Genomic DNA, 14,455 nt, shown 5'->3' with positions numbered 1-14,455 from the left:
AATTATTTATTAAGTACCTTGGGGCTGGGAATAAAGTACTGAATAAAAATGGACAAATTCCCCACTCTTATGAAATTGATACTCTAGGGGAAAAATATATTATACAAATAATTTCTTAATTATAGTGAGAGAATAATGCTTAAGTTAAAAATGGCTTATTAACGTACAACAAGTATTTAGAATAAGCCAAAAACTGAACTTGAGACACTTGGTCATATCATCCCTCCAGAACTTCCAGCCATGTAAGACAATGCCCCAAATATATGCATTCACTAGTCAAGCCCCATGTCCCCTTTTGTGATACAAACTGTTCATCTAGTTGGAAAGTAAAGAATGAAGGCATAACAAAATTTTAACCATCACTAAAAACGACACACATGAAAATGGGAAAAAAACCCACAAAATTATACCACAACTAGATTATAATTATGCAAAGACTACATTTATTCATGGATAAAAATTAAAACAACAGTAAAAGAATATAAATACTTATGTTACACTCAAGAGGTATTGAAATTAAACTTTTTTTGTTTTGTTTTAAATAAAACTAGTGGGTTGCTTGTATCACCCCTTTAAATAGATCCTAAAAATGGTAAAGAATACCTATTTTGTGGTTGTTTAAATAAATATCCATTTTCATAGGCCTCAGTATTAGATCTAATGATCTTCAGATGAATGAGAAAAATGTGGAAATCATTAAGAAAAAAAAAAAAGCTAACTTCATAAAAAGTATTATGGTAATTGTCACCTTCAAATATTGGTTTTTCTCTGGCTAAAATCATAGAAACATCATGGGTAAATTAATTATCAACAGACATGGTTTATCAGTTCCCAATAAGACCATGACCAGTTAGTTCTCGATAAAAAAAAAAAAGATAAGTTAATGCTAAATAGGATCATGGTAAATAAGCTCTTGATAGGAATATGGTAAATTAGACACAAGAAGTAATGTTATCAAAGCACAATCTGAAATATTTTTGGTTTCTTTTTTATTTTATTAAAAAAATTTTTTTTTAATGTTTTTATTTATTTTTGAGACAGAGAGAAACAGAGCATGAGCAGGGGAGGGGCAGAGAGAGGGGGAGACACAGAATCTGAAGCGGGCTCCAGGCTCTGAGCTGTCAGCACAGAGCCCGACATGGGGCTCAAACTCACAGAGTGCGAGATCATGACCTGAGCTGAAGTCGGACGCTCAACAGACTGAGCCACCCAGGCACCCCTCTTTTTTATTTAAAAAAAAAAGGGGAGGTGGGAACCTGGGTGGCTCTGTTGGTTAAGCGTCCGACTTCAGCTCAGGTCATGATCTCATAGTTCGTGGGTTCAAGCCCCTCTGTGCTGACAGCTCAGAGTCTGGAGTCTGATTTGGATTCTGTCTCCCTCTATCTCTGCCCCTCCCCCACTCACGCTCTGTCTCTCTAGCTCTCTCTCAAAACTAAATAAACATAAAAAAAATTTTTTTAAAAAGGGGGTAGTAATGGGGCGCCTGGGTGGCCAGTCATTTGAACGTTAGACTTCGGCTCAGGTCATGATCTTGCAGTTCCTTAGTTTGAGCCCCGCATGGGGCTCTGTGCTAACAGCTCAGTGCCTGGAGGGTGCTTTGTATTCTGTGTCCCTCTCTCTCTCCGCCCCACCCCTGCTTGTGCTCTGTCTCTCTCAGTCTTTCAAACATGAATAAACATAAAAAAAAAAAATTTTAAAAGGGGGGTAGTAGTAACAAAATTTCTAAAGTTCTAAAATATAATCCCATGATATGTCAAATATTAATTATGAGTGGTAAATCTCCTACAAAATGTTTAAAATAGAAATAAGCAAAATACTACATTTGAAATTATTTTAGCATCTGTGTTAAATCTGTAAGTCTATTGAAGGTTGTAATTATTAATATCCTATAATAGTTCCTTTTCTCCATAGTCCAGGACCCCTCACAGGCACTCACACTGAGATAAGGTTCACAGATCTAGTTAAGAAAATTTTTACTTCTGAGGGGCTCCTGGGTGGCTCAGTGGGTTAAGTGTCTGACTTTGGCTCAGGTCATGATCTCACGGCTTGAGGATTCGAGTGTCGCATCCGGCTCTGTGCTGACAGTAAGGCGCCTGGAGTCTGGAGCCTGTTTCAGATTCTGTGTCTCCCTCTCTCTCTGCCCCTCCCCCTCTTACGCTCTGTCTCTCTGTCTCTCTCTCAAAAATAAATAAATATTTAAGAAAATTTTTACTTCCTCACAGTGAACAAATCACCCATGAAGGTTCACTCTTCATTCAAAGTAAGTAATACTTTTATGTAAAGTAGAACAATTCAAGCTCAACTGATTTTATTAGTTCTGTCCTTTACAAACATTCCCTATTCTCAGTTGGCTACAATTTAGGTTAAAAGCATGCCAATGCTGATATCCCACCAACAACTTGGATCATATCTATTAAATGTACCCTTAAGCAGTGTTACCCTTAGGATACGGGGAGGCCATGGGAAAATAATTTTTATCTGTCTGAATAAATAATCTGATTTTTAAAAATCCATGGGCTTATGGGAGCTATAGTGATTCATCAATGAAGTTTTAAAATATTGGGTGGAAATACTTATTGCTTATTTATTGTCTAATCATATCCATGAATATTCTTTATTCATCTAAACACCATCTCTGTGTTCTTCATTATCATGTTCCTTCATTATTATATGCTATTCCTGATTAATTTTGTAACACCCACACAAGAAAAAGGTAACAATACTGTTGTTACTCAGGATGCCATGACTCTTAGGACATGTTAGCATTAAAACAACATACATCTGTTGAGTTCCTTAATACCATTTATTTAATGTTGGTTACATCATTACTAAGGACACTGTTATCTTTCATTATAATGTCTATGAACACTAATTTCCATTGTCTCTGTCAAAGTTTGTGAGATTTTTGTTTATTTGAAAATCTCAAGTCTTAACTAAATATACAAGAATGTATGAATGAGAACTTGCTTTCTGGTCATGTTAAATTTACTAACAGTAAACAGGATTTCATAGCATAAAAGTAGAACACATCTTCTAACCACGTCCACTCTTAAACTCTTCACACCATTACTAGAATGTGACCTCTTTCAATGTGGAAAGTCTGCCTCTCACACATCACCACCAGGAGGAGGACATGGGTCTACTCACCCACAGGAGGGGTATGGGACAAGAGGACAGAAATTGAAAGGCTAATTCTAAAATACTTACAGAAATGTAAGAAACCTACGATAGCCAAAACAATCTTTAAAAAACCAAACAAACAAACAAACAAAAACACAAACTGAAGAACTCTTAACTTCCCAATTTCAAAACCTACCACAAACTATGGAATGAGCATAAAGATGCACATACATATGCACATACAGAATGGAATACAGAACCTAGAAATAAACCTCAAAATAAGGCTATACATGTATGGTAACCTGATTTCTAACAAGTGTGCTATAATATTTAAATGGGTAAAGAATAGTCTTTTAAGCACACGATGCTGGGGCAACTGTATATCCACATGCAAAAGAATAAATTTGGACCTACCTAACACCACCTGAAAAATCAACTCAAAATGGACCACATATTTAAGAGCTAACCCAGGGGTACCTGGGTGGCTCAGTCAGTTGAGCATCCAACTCTTGATTTTGGCTCAGGTCGTGATCTCACGGTTGTTGGATCGAGCCCCACAATGCTGAGTGAGCATGGAGTCTGCTTGGGATTCTCCCCCTCTCCTCTCTTTGCCTTCCCTCCCAAATAAGTGAACTTCAAAAAAAAAGAGCTAAACTCCAAAACCCTTAGAAGAAAATATAGATTAAATATTCATGACCATATATTATACAACGGTTTCTTACATATAACACAAAAAACACAACCACCAAAGAAAAATAGATAAAATAAACTGTTTAAAATAAAAACATCTGTGCAACAAAATACAGTACCAAAAAGTAAAAAGACAACTCTAGCATACGGGAGAAAATATTTCCAATCACATATCTGGTAAAGCTTATTTATATACACAATATATTCAGAACTCACACAGTTCAACACTAAAACCACAAATAAGCCAAGTGAAAAGTGAGTGAAAGATGTGAATAGACATATCTCCAAAACAGACATGCAAGTAGTCAAAAAGTATATGTAAAACAATAAGCTAAACATCATTAGCCATTAGAGAAGTATAAATCAAAACCAAAATGAGGTAACACTTCACACCCACCAGGAGGGCTGTTTACAAAAACAAACAAACAAACAACTTGGAAAGTGGGGAATAGCTGCTTTGTCAAGGATGTGGAGAAACCAGAACATTCATAAATTGCTACTGAGAAGGCAACATGGTGCAGCCACTCCAGAAAGCAATCTGATGGCTCTAAAAAAGGTTAAACATAGAGTAACCACATGAATCAGCAATTCCACTTCTACAGAACACAAAACAGATGGTCATAGAAAAACTGGTACCTGAATTACAGAGAAGCAGTATTCCTAACAACCAGAAAAGTAGAAAAAATCCACACGTAGATCAACTGAAAAATAAAATTTTTTAAAAAAAAAGTGGTACATCTATACAATGGAGTATTCTTCAGCCACAAAAAGAATGAAGTACTACTACCTGCTACAACATAGATGAACCTTGAAAGTATGCTTAATGAAAGACCACATACTTTATAATTCCATTTACATGAAAATTTTAGAATAGACAAATCCATGGAGACTGAGTGTAGATTAGAGTTCTGCAAATAAAGAAAGGGAAGAATGGGGATTGACTCGTAATGAGTATAGGGTTTATTTCTCAGCTGACAAAAATGTTCTAGAATTAGAAAGTAGTGATAGTTCCACAACCTTACCTGATAAATATAACTAAACACTTCTGAATTGTACATTTTAAAAAGGAATTTTTTTTGTTGTTGTTGGAATTATATTTCAATATTTTAAATGTAAAGGTAGGTATGATGAAAATGTCTCACCAAATGAAAACTATCACTAAAGATAAACTATAAAGTACAACCAAATAGAAATCCTATAGCTGAAGGGCACCTGGGTGGCTCAGTTGGTTAAGCATCTGACTCTTGATTTTGGCTCAGGTCATGATCTCACAGTTGTGAGATTGAGCCCCACAAGTGTGGAAACCACTCTGGATTTTCTCTTTTTCTGCCCCTCCCCTGCTCATGCATGCTCTCTCTCTCAAAATAATAAATAAACACACACAGAAAGAAAGAAAGAAAGAAAGAAAGAAAGAAAGAAAGAAAGAAAGAAAGAAAGAAAGAAATACTATAGCTGAAAAACACAATAACTAAAATGAAAAATTCACCAGAAGGGCTTAACAGTAGAAATACGCTGGAAAAAGAATTGATGAGCTTGAATAATATAGATTATGCAATATAAAGAACAGATTTAAAAAATGAAAATAAACAGTCTGAAAACTATGGACTCTTTTAAATGCATCAGCATATCTGTAATGGGAGTACAAAGAGAGAAAAGAGATGAAGGAATAGGAAATATTTAACAATATTTAATACAAAATATAAACCTAGGAAGCTCCAGAAATCCCAACAGGATAAATACAAAGACATACACATCCAGATGCATCATACTAAAAATGGTGAAAGAGAAAGAAAAAAATCCTAAAAACAATAAAAGAATCACTATCATATCAAGTGAACCCTCATATGATTAATAGCTGACTTTTCATCAGAAACAAAGAAGACCAGAAGGAAGAGTGATGACACACTAAAAGTGCTAAATTAAAAACAAAAACAAAAACAAAAACAATATCAACCAAAATTTTCATATACAGTGTAGCTGTCAAATAAAGGGAAAATAAAATATTCTCAGATAAAAATAAATTGATCAATGGTAGCAGACTCACATTACAAGATATGTTAATAGAAGATATTTAGGCTGAAAGCAAGCGACCTCAGAACACACACAAACCCACATGAAAAAATATTGTCAATGAAAGTCATTTTTTAAAAATATAATGTTTATTCTTTCTTTTCACTGATTTGAAAACCAAATGCATAAAATAGTCTGTATATAATTGTACTGCTGCACCTGTAACATATAGAAATGTAACAGATGTTTCAATAATAAGAAGATGGTAGATACAAACAAGCTGTACTGAACCAAGGAAATGTTCACCACATGATAAGGTGATTCCATGGAAACAAATGAAGAGAACAATAAATGATAAGAGAGATCATATTACACTCTATAAATATATTCTTGCTCTCCTCTCCACTTCTATAAAATACATAAAACTACATTAATTCATAATTGGAAAAAGGTATTAATGGATTTGCAACATAGACAAATATATGTAACAATAACAGCACAACAAAGGGTGACAAGAAATAGAGCTATATGTATTTCTGTCTCACTGGAATAAAATTATTATATATCTGAAGGACATTCAGCTAAACTAATATATATATGGTAAACATTAGAGCAATCTCTGAGAATGTAAGAACACTTAGAGAAAAAAATCATTAAAGGAATTATGTTACAATAGAAAACATCACTTTCATGCAAAAAAAGAAATCAAGAAAAAACAGAGAAAGAATTAAAAAAAAAAAAACCCTAGAACATAAAAAAAATAAAAAGTAAAAGAGTATAGGGGCTTCCAGGGAAGATGGTGGAGTAGGCTCACCTCGGCCCACAGATACAACTAGGGACTACTCACACCACTGTACATAACCCAGAAAACAACCCAAAGACTGGCAGAATAAACTCCACAACTAGATGTAGAGAAGAGGCCACATCAAAGAGGGTAAGAAGGGCAGAGACAAAGTGGGAAGCTAAATGAGCAGTCAGGACTGGGGCTGGGGGAACACCTGGGGCATGGAAAGAGAAAAGAAACAGACTCTCATATTGGGGTGCCCACAGGGGAAGACAAAACCCCATACCATTTGGATTTGAAGACCAGAGACATCGAATTTCATGAGTTCTTACAACCAGCGGGACTTAAAACCTAGTCTTTAAAAATCAGCCAGCTTGGCTCCGGGAGAACTAGGAGGACAAGAAGAAGCTGGGTCCCTGTCCTTAATTAGCATAACAAACAGTCCCCTGGAGATGTAGCCTAGAAGCAGCAGTTGGAAATGTGCCTGGGGCAAATGGAAGTGAGAGTTATTTACTAATCTCAGAGCCTGACCTGGAGGGGACAAAAATTGCTGGGAAATTCCTCCAGGAACAAAGGAACAGGTAGGTGCCACTTCTCTCCCTTACCCTCCAGTAGGCTTAAACATATGGTCACCTAAGGGACTTGCTACATAACTTGTCAGCACAACCACCCCACACCCCCTTTTCCCCCCTACCAGAGCCCCTACAGTGCTTACATCAATTTACCCCTCTGGACAGCTTCATTCTGGGCATGGCAGGCCCCCTCTTGCAAAGGAACAACAACATACAAAGTTTCCTAGCACTGCCAGCCAACCCAATGCCAACTGCCTCCACCTCACCCTCCACCCTCTCACTCTCAAGGTCTGTGCTTCCTGGGATCAACCCTCTCCAATATGCATTTGGTGAGAGCCTGTAGAGTGGTGCCACAGGCCTGGCAGTATGCAAACAGCCCCTGCAGTGGCCAAGACAACTCTAAAGTGACTCCTGCCCTGGAGAGAAGGAAAGATAACCACACACCAGTCAGAAAAAGGCTCCAGCAGTGGGCTGGAGGCATACAAGTGGTCTGACTACAGGTCCCGCACACCAATCAATCAATCACAAGAAAAAAAAATCTGGAAAGACCACAAATACGTGGAGATCAAATAACATGCTACAAAATAATGAATGGGTGAACCAAGAAATCAAGAGGAAATAAAAAAATACATGGAGACAAAATGAAAACACAATGGACCAAAATCTTTGGGATGCAGAGAAGCTGTTCTGAGAGGGAAGTTTATAGCAATGTAGGCCTACCTCAAGAAGCAAAAAAAAGCTTGAGTAAACAAACTAACCTTACACATAAAGGAGCTACACAGAGAACAAACAAAACTCAAAACCAATAAAAGGAAGGAAATAATAAAGATTAAAATTGGCAAGAACAAAATAAAAACTAAAAAAAGAATAGAACAAATCAATGAAACCAGGAGCTGGTTCTTTGGAAAAATCAACAAAATTGATAAAACTGTAGCCAGATTCAAAAAAAAAAAAAAAGAAAAGAAAAGAAAAGAAAAGAAAAGAAAGAAAGAAAAAATAGAGGACTCAAATAAAAATCAAAAGGAAACCGAGAAATAATTTGCACCACAATACAAAGGATTTTGACTCTATGATGCAAAGTATGCACCAAGAAATTGTACAATATGAATGAAATGGAAAAATTCCTAGAAACACATTACCTCCCAAAACTGAATCAGGAAGAAATAGGAAATTTGAACAGACCAATTACCAGCAATAAAACTGAAGAGTAATCAAAAACATCCAACAAACAAAAGTCCAGGAAAAGACGGTTTCACAGGTGAATTCTACCAAACATTTAAAGAAGAGTTTATATATATACTTCTCAAGCTATCCCGCAATATAGAAGGGGGAGGAAAACTTCCAAATGCATTATAAGGTGGCTGCATTACCCTGATATCAAAACCAGGTTAAGACACTATTAAAAAAGAAAACCACAGGCCATTATCTTTGTTGAACATAGATGCAAAAATCCTCAACAAAATATTAGCAAACCAAATCCAACAATACTTTACAAAAAATCAGTCACTACAATCAAGTGGGATTTATTTACAGGAAACAAAGGCGATTCAATACTTGCAAATAAATCACTGTGATACATCACATCAATAAGAGAAAGAGTAAGAACCAAATGATCATTCCAAGAGATGCAGAAAAAGTATTTGAAAAAATACAACATCCATTCATGACAAATACCCTCAAAGAAGTAGGGTTAGAGGGAACATACCTCAACATAATAAAGGCCTTACATGAAAAACCCATAGCAAACATCATACTCAGGGAAAAACTAAGAGCTTTGCCCCTAAGATCAGGAACAAGACAAGGATGTCTCCTCTCACCACTGTTATTTTTACCATACTACTGAAGTCCTAGCCACAGCAATCAGACAAGAAGAAACAAAAGGCATCCAAATTGGTAGGAAGAAGTAAAACTTTCACTATTTGCAGATGACATGATGCTCGATCTAGAAAACTTGAACAACTCCACCAAAAAAACTGCTACATTGATAAATGAATTTAGTAAAGTTGTAGGATACAAAATCAATGTACAAAAATCTGAAGCAATTGTATACACCAGTAAGGAAGCAGCACAAAGAGAAATTAAGAAAACAATCCCAAAAAAAAAAAAAAAAAAAAAAAAGAAAACAATCCCAATTATAATGCACCCAAAACAGTAATATACATAGGAATAAACCCAACTAAATGGAAATAAACTAATAAGGTAATAAGGAGAGGATGTAGCATGCAAACATAAACCAGAAGAAAGCTGTAGTGGTTGTAATAATATCAAACAAGAATAACTTTTAAAAAATATTACTAGAGGGGCACCTTGGCGCTCAGTTGGGGTAGGCATCTGACTTTGGCTCAGGTAATGACCTCGCATCGGGTTCAGCTGGGAGCCTGAAGCCTGCTTCATTCAGATTCTGTGTCTCCCTCTCTTTATGCCCCTCCCCATTCATGCTCTGTCTCTTTCTCAAAAATAAGACATTAAAAAATAAATGAATATTACTAGAAATAGAGGTACATTTTATAATGATACAAAGTAGTTCATCAAGAAGATATAAAAATTATAAACATTTTTGTACCAAACAACAAGGATCAAAATATATGAAGCAAAAACTGACAACTGAAAAGGGAAAATAGTACAATAATTGTTGGATACTTAACTACTCTACTTTGAGTAATGGATTAGAAAACTTGGCACAAGATCAACAAGAAAACAGAAGAATTTAACAGCATTATAATATCTATACATCTATACAACTCTTTACACAAAAGCATCAGTATACACATTCTTTTCTTTTGCACAAAGAACATTCTCTAGGACAGACTATATATTAAGCACAAAACAAGGCTTGATAAAGGTAAAAGGACTGAAATCTATGTATGCTATCCAAACAAGAATGGAATAAAGTTAAAATACAATAACCACTAGAAATCTGGAAAAATTGCCAGTATAGAAAAAATAAACAACACAGTCCTAAATAACAAATGGGTCAAAGAAAAGATGACAAGAGAAGGTAGAAAATCATTAGAAAGTAATCAAAATGAAGACACAACATACCAAAACTTATAGGAATATAGCTAAAACAAGCCTTATCAGAATTAACCTAACCCAATAAACCAACAGAAATTATAGTTTCTAGCTAGAAATGTATATATTAAGAAAAAGAAGAAAATTAGAAGCAAGGAAGGAAGGAAAGAAAGAAGAAAGAAGAAAGTTCTCAAATCCATAGCCTAACCTTTGACTTTAAGAGCATATGAAACCTAAACTAAGTAGAGAAAAAAACAGAGAAGATTAATACAAAAATTAATCAAATAGTGAAGACAAGAATACTACATGTCAGCAAAGATAAAAGTTGATTCTTGGGAAAGATGAATACAATTGACAAACCTTTAGCTAGACAGATGAAGAAAAAAAGAGAAAAAGGTCAAATTGCAAAAATAAGGAATTAAAGCTGAGATATCAATGCTGACCTTACAGAAATAGTTAAAAAGATATAGCATAAAGACATGAATGCAAACAAATTAGATAACTTTGAAAAAGACAAATTCCTAGGAAAACATGAACAACCAAAACTGAATCAAATGGAAATAAAAAAATTGGGATAGAACTATAAGAAGTAAATAGATTGAATAAATAATTTTAAAACTTCCTAAAAAGAAAACCCTAGTATATCCTGTCTTCCCGGGTAAATTCTACCATTTACAGAAAATACCAATTCGTTACAAAGTCTTACAAAATTTTAAGAGAAACACTTCCAGTTGTGGGTTGGATTTTGTCTTGCAAAAATACATATACTGAAATCCCAACTCCCAGTACATCAAAATGTGACCTTAATTGGAAACAGAGCCATTGCAGATGCAATTAATCAAGTTAATATGAAGTTATTCTGGAATAAGGTAAGCTCATAACCCAATATGACTCATGTCATTATAAAACAAGGAAATTTGGACATACACCCACTGAGAGAAGGTCATATGAAGACTGGAATTTTCTGCCACAAGCCAATGAACTACCAGAAGCTTAGAGAGAGGATGGAAACAAATCTTCCACAGTACCTTCAAAGGGCTCTGCTGACACCTTGATCTTGGACTAACATCATATTTTGGATTACAAAACAAATCTATACTTTTAAAAAAGACTGAAATTATACTAAGCATTTTCTCAAACCACAATAGAATTACTAGAAATCTGTAACAGAAGAAAAAATAGAAAATTCATATATGTAGAAATTACATTTTTTAAAAATGTTTTATTTATTTTTGAGAGAGAGAGAGCACAAGCGGGGCAGGGGCAGAGAGAGAGACGGGGATAGAAGATCCAAAGTAGGCTTTGCACTGATAGCAGCAAGCCCAATGCAGGGCTCGAACTCACGAACCATGAGAACATGACCTGAGCTGAAGTCAGACGCTCAACTGACTGAGCCACCTAGCTACCCCCGAAATTATACACTTTTAACCAACTTACATGTCAAAGAAGAAATCACAAGAAAATTAGAACACACATCAAGACAAATGAAAATAATAACACAACATACTGAAACTTGTAAGATTCGGTGAAAGATGTTTTCATGGGAGATTTAGCACTGCAATGTCTGCATTTAAGAAAAAGAAGAATAAAGATGTGAAATAAATAATCTAACTTTGTATCTTAAGGAACTAGAAACAGAAGAGCACATGAAACCCAAGGTTAGCAGAAGGAAAAATAATAAAGATTACATTAGAGGAAATTAAAATAGAAAAAAAAATAGAATTAATGACACCAAAAGTTGATTCTTTAGAAGATCATTAAAAATGACAAAATTTAGGGGCGCCTGGGTGGCGCAGTCGGTTAAGCGTCCGACTTCAGCCAGGTCACGATCTCGCGGTCCGTGAGTTCGAGCCCCGCGTCGGGCTCTGGGCTGATGGCTCAGAGCCTGGAGCCTGTTTCCGATTCTGTGTCTCCCTCTCTCTCTGCCCCTCCCCCGTTCATGCTCTGTCTCTCTCTGTCCCAAAAATAAATAAACGTTGAAAAAAAAAATATTAAAAAAAAAAAAATGACAAAATTTAGCTAGATCACCCTAAATAAATCAAATAAAGACAAAAAAGCAAATAAATCAGAAATGAAAACGGGAGAAGTACTACCAATCTCAAAGAAATAAAATGAATTATAAGAGAATACCATGAATCAGGACACCTGGTTAGCTCAGTCAGTAGAGCATCTGACTCTTGATTTCGCTTCAGGTCATGATCCCAGGGCCATGGGATAGAGCCCTGCATCAGGCTCTGTGCTGAGCATGAAACCTGCTTGGGCTTCTATCTCTCCCTCTGCCCTTCCTTCTCCCCTACTTGCACTGTCTCTCCAAAAAAAAAAAAAAAAAAACAACTTAAAAAAAAAAATAAGAATACCACGAACAAGTGTACACTAAGTTAGATAATCTATAAGAGATGGACAAATTCCTAGAAACATACACACCACCAAATGAAAACTGACTCAACAGAAAAATCTAAGAATTATAACAAGTAGAAGTTAAATCAATAATCAAAAAGTGCTCCTGTTAAGAAATGCAAGGCCTAGATGGCTTCACTGGTTATTATTTCTACCAAACACTTAAAGAAGAATTAACAACACCAATCCTTCTAAACCCCTTCAAAAAACAGAAAAGGAAGGAAAACTTCCTAACTTACTCTATAAGACCAGAATTACCCTGATACAAAGGCCATACAGAGACCCTATCACAGAAAAAGAAACCTACAGATTAATATCCCTTAAAAATAAATCCAGCACCATACTGAAAGAATATGCACCATGATCAAGTGAGATCCATCCCAGCAATCCAACAGTGGTATATATATGAAAAACAATTAATGTAATACACTACATCAATGGAATGAAGGGGGTAAAGTAACATGATCATTTCAATTAATGTAGAAAAAGCACTTTACAAAATCCAACACCCTTTCATGATTAAAAAGAATCTAGGAATACAAAGGAACTTCCTCAGGGTACCTGGGTGGCTCAGTTGGTTGAGCATCCGACTTCGGCTCAGGTCATGATGTCACGGTTCTTGAGTTTGAGCCCCACGTTGGGCTCTGTGCTGAAAGCTCAGAGCCTGAAGCATGCTTTGGGTCTGTGTCTCCCTCTCTCTTGGCCCCTCCCCTGCTCATACTCTGTCTCTCTCTATCTCTCAAAAAATGAATATATGTTAAAAAAAAAAAAAAGAAACTTCCTCATCCAGATACAGAATATTTATAAAAAGCTCAAAAGCAATATCATATCCAATAGAGAAAAACTGAAAGCTTTCCCCTTGGGTGAGGAATGAGGTAAAAATGACCACTTTGCTACTTCTACTCAATGTTGTACTGGATATTCTAACCAAAGCAAACATGAAAAAAGAAATAAATGGCAAACAGAACAGAACTCTCTTATTTGCTGGTGGCATAATCTTGTATACAGAAAATCCTAAAAATCCATAAAAAAGGGCATCAGAAAGAATACATGAGAAATAAATTTAAACAACGAGGTAAAAGGCCTATATATACATTTGAAAATTAAAAAATATTGCTGGAGGGGTGCCTGAGTGACTCAGTTGGTTAGGCATTTGACTTTGGCTCAGGTCATGATCTTACAGTTGGTGTGCTGACAGCTCAGAGTCTACAGCCTGCGTTGGATTCTGTGTCTCCCTCTCTCTCCACCCCTCCCCAGCTTGTGCGCACGGGCGCTCGCGCTCTCTCTCAAAAATAAATAAACATTAAAAAAAATTTAAAAAACCATTGCTGGAAAAAAATCAAGGAGATCTACATAAATGTTAAGACACTCCATGTTCACGGATTGGATAATTTAATACTGTTAAAATGGCACTATTACGCAAAATGATATATACATTAAATGCAATCCCTAAAACTTCCAATAGCCTTTTTCACCTAAATGGGAAAGTTCTCAAATTCATATGGAATTGCTAGAGGCCCTGAATAACCAAAATAATATTGAAAAGAAGAACAAACTTAGAGGACTCATACTTCTCAATTTCAAAACTTACTATACAGGTACAAGTAATCAAAACATTCTGGTTCTGGCATAAGGATATACAGACTGTTTTATTGTTTTATTAAACAGAACTGAGAGTCCAAAAACAAACCAACACATCTATGCCAAATGATTTTATCAACAAGGGGTTCATGACTTTTCAGTGCAAGAAAAGTCTTTTCAACAATGAAAAGAATAGTCTTTTCAACAAATGATGCTTGGACAGTAGGATTTTCACAGGGAAGAATGAAGGTGGATCCCTGCCTTACGCAACACATAAAAATTAACTCAA

At 35.6% G+C, this 14,455-nt stretch overlaps 1 protein-coding gene across 2 annotated transcripts in view; it reads right to left on the bottom strand.

Moving 5' to 3' along the window:
- The window catches only part of SPIDR (scaffold protein involved in DNA repair), a 501,036-nt gene that overhangs the window by 392,107 nt on the left and 94,474 nt on the right, over positions 1-14,455 (bottom strand). The gene's annotated exons all lie outside the window — the stretch shown is intronic.

This window comes from Lynx rufus, unplaced genomic scaffold (assembly GCF_022079265.1).
Source record: "Lynx rufus isolate CCGP_SWC_20201006 ecotype Redwood Valley unplaced genomic scaffold, mLynRuf1.p SCAF_12, whole genome shotgun sequence".
Taxonomy (NCBI): domain Eukaryota; kingdom Metazoa; phylum Chordata; class Mammalia; order Carnivora; family Felidae; genus Lynx; species Lynx rufus.
The sequence above is the reverse complement of the archived record's forward strand: the minus strand, read 5'-3'. Positions and strand labels throughout refer to the sequence as shown.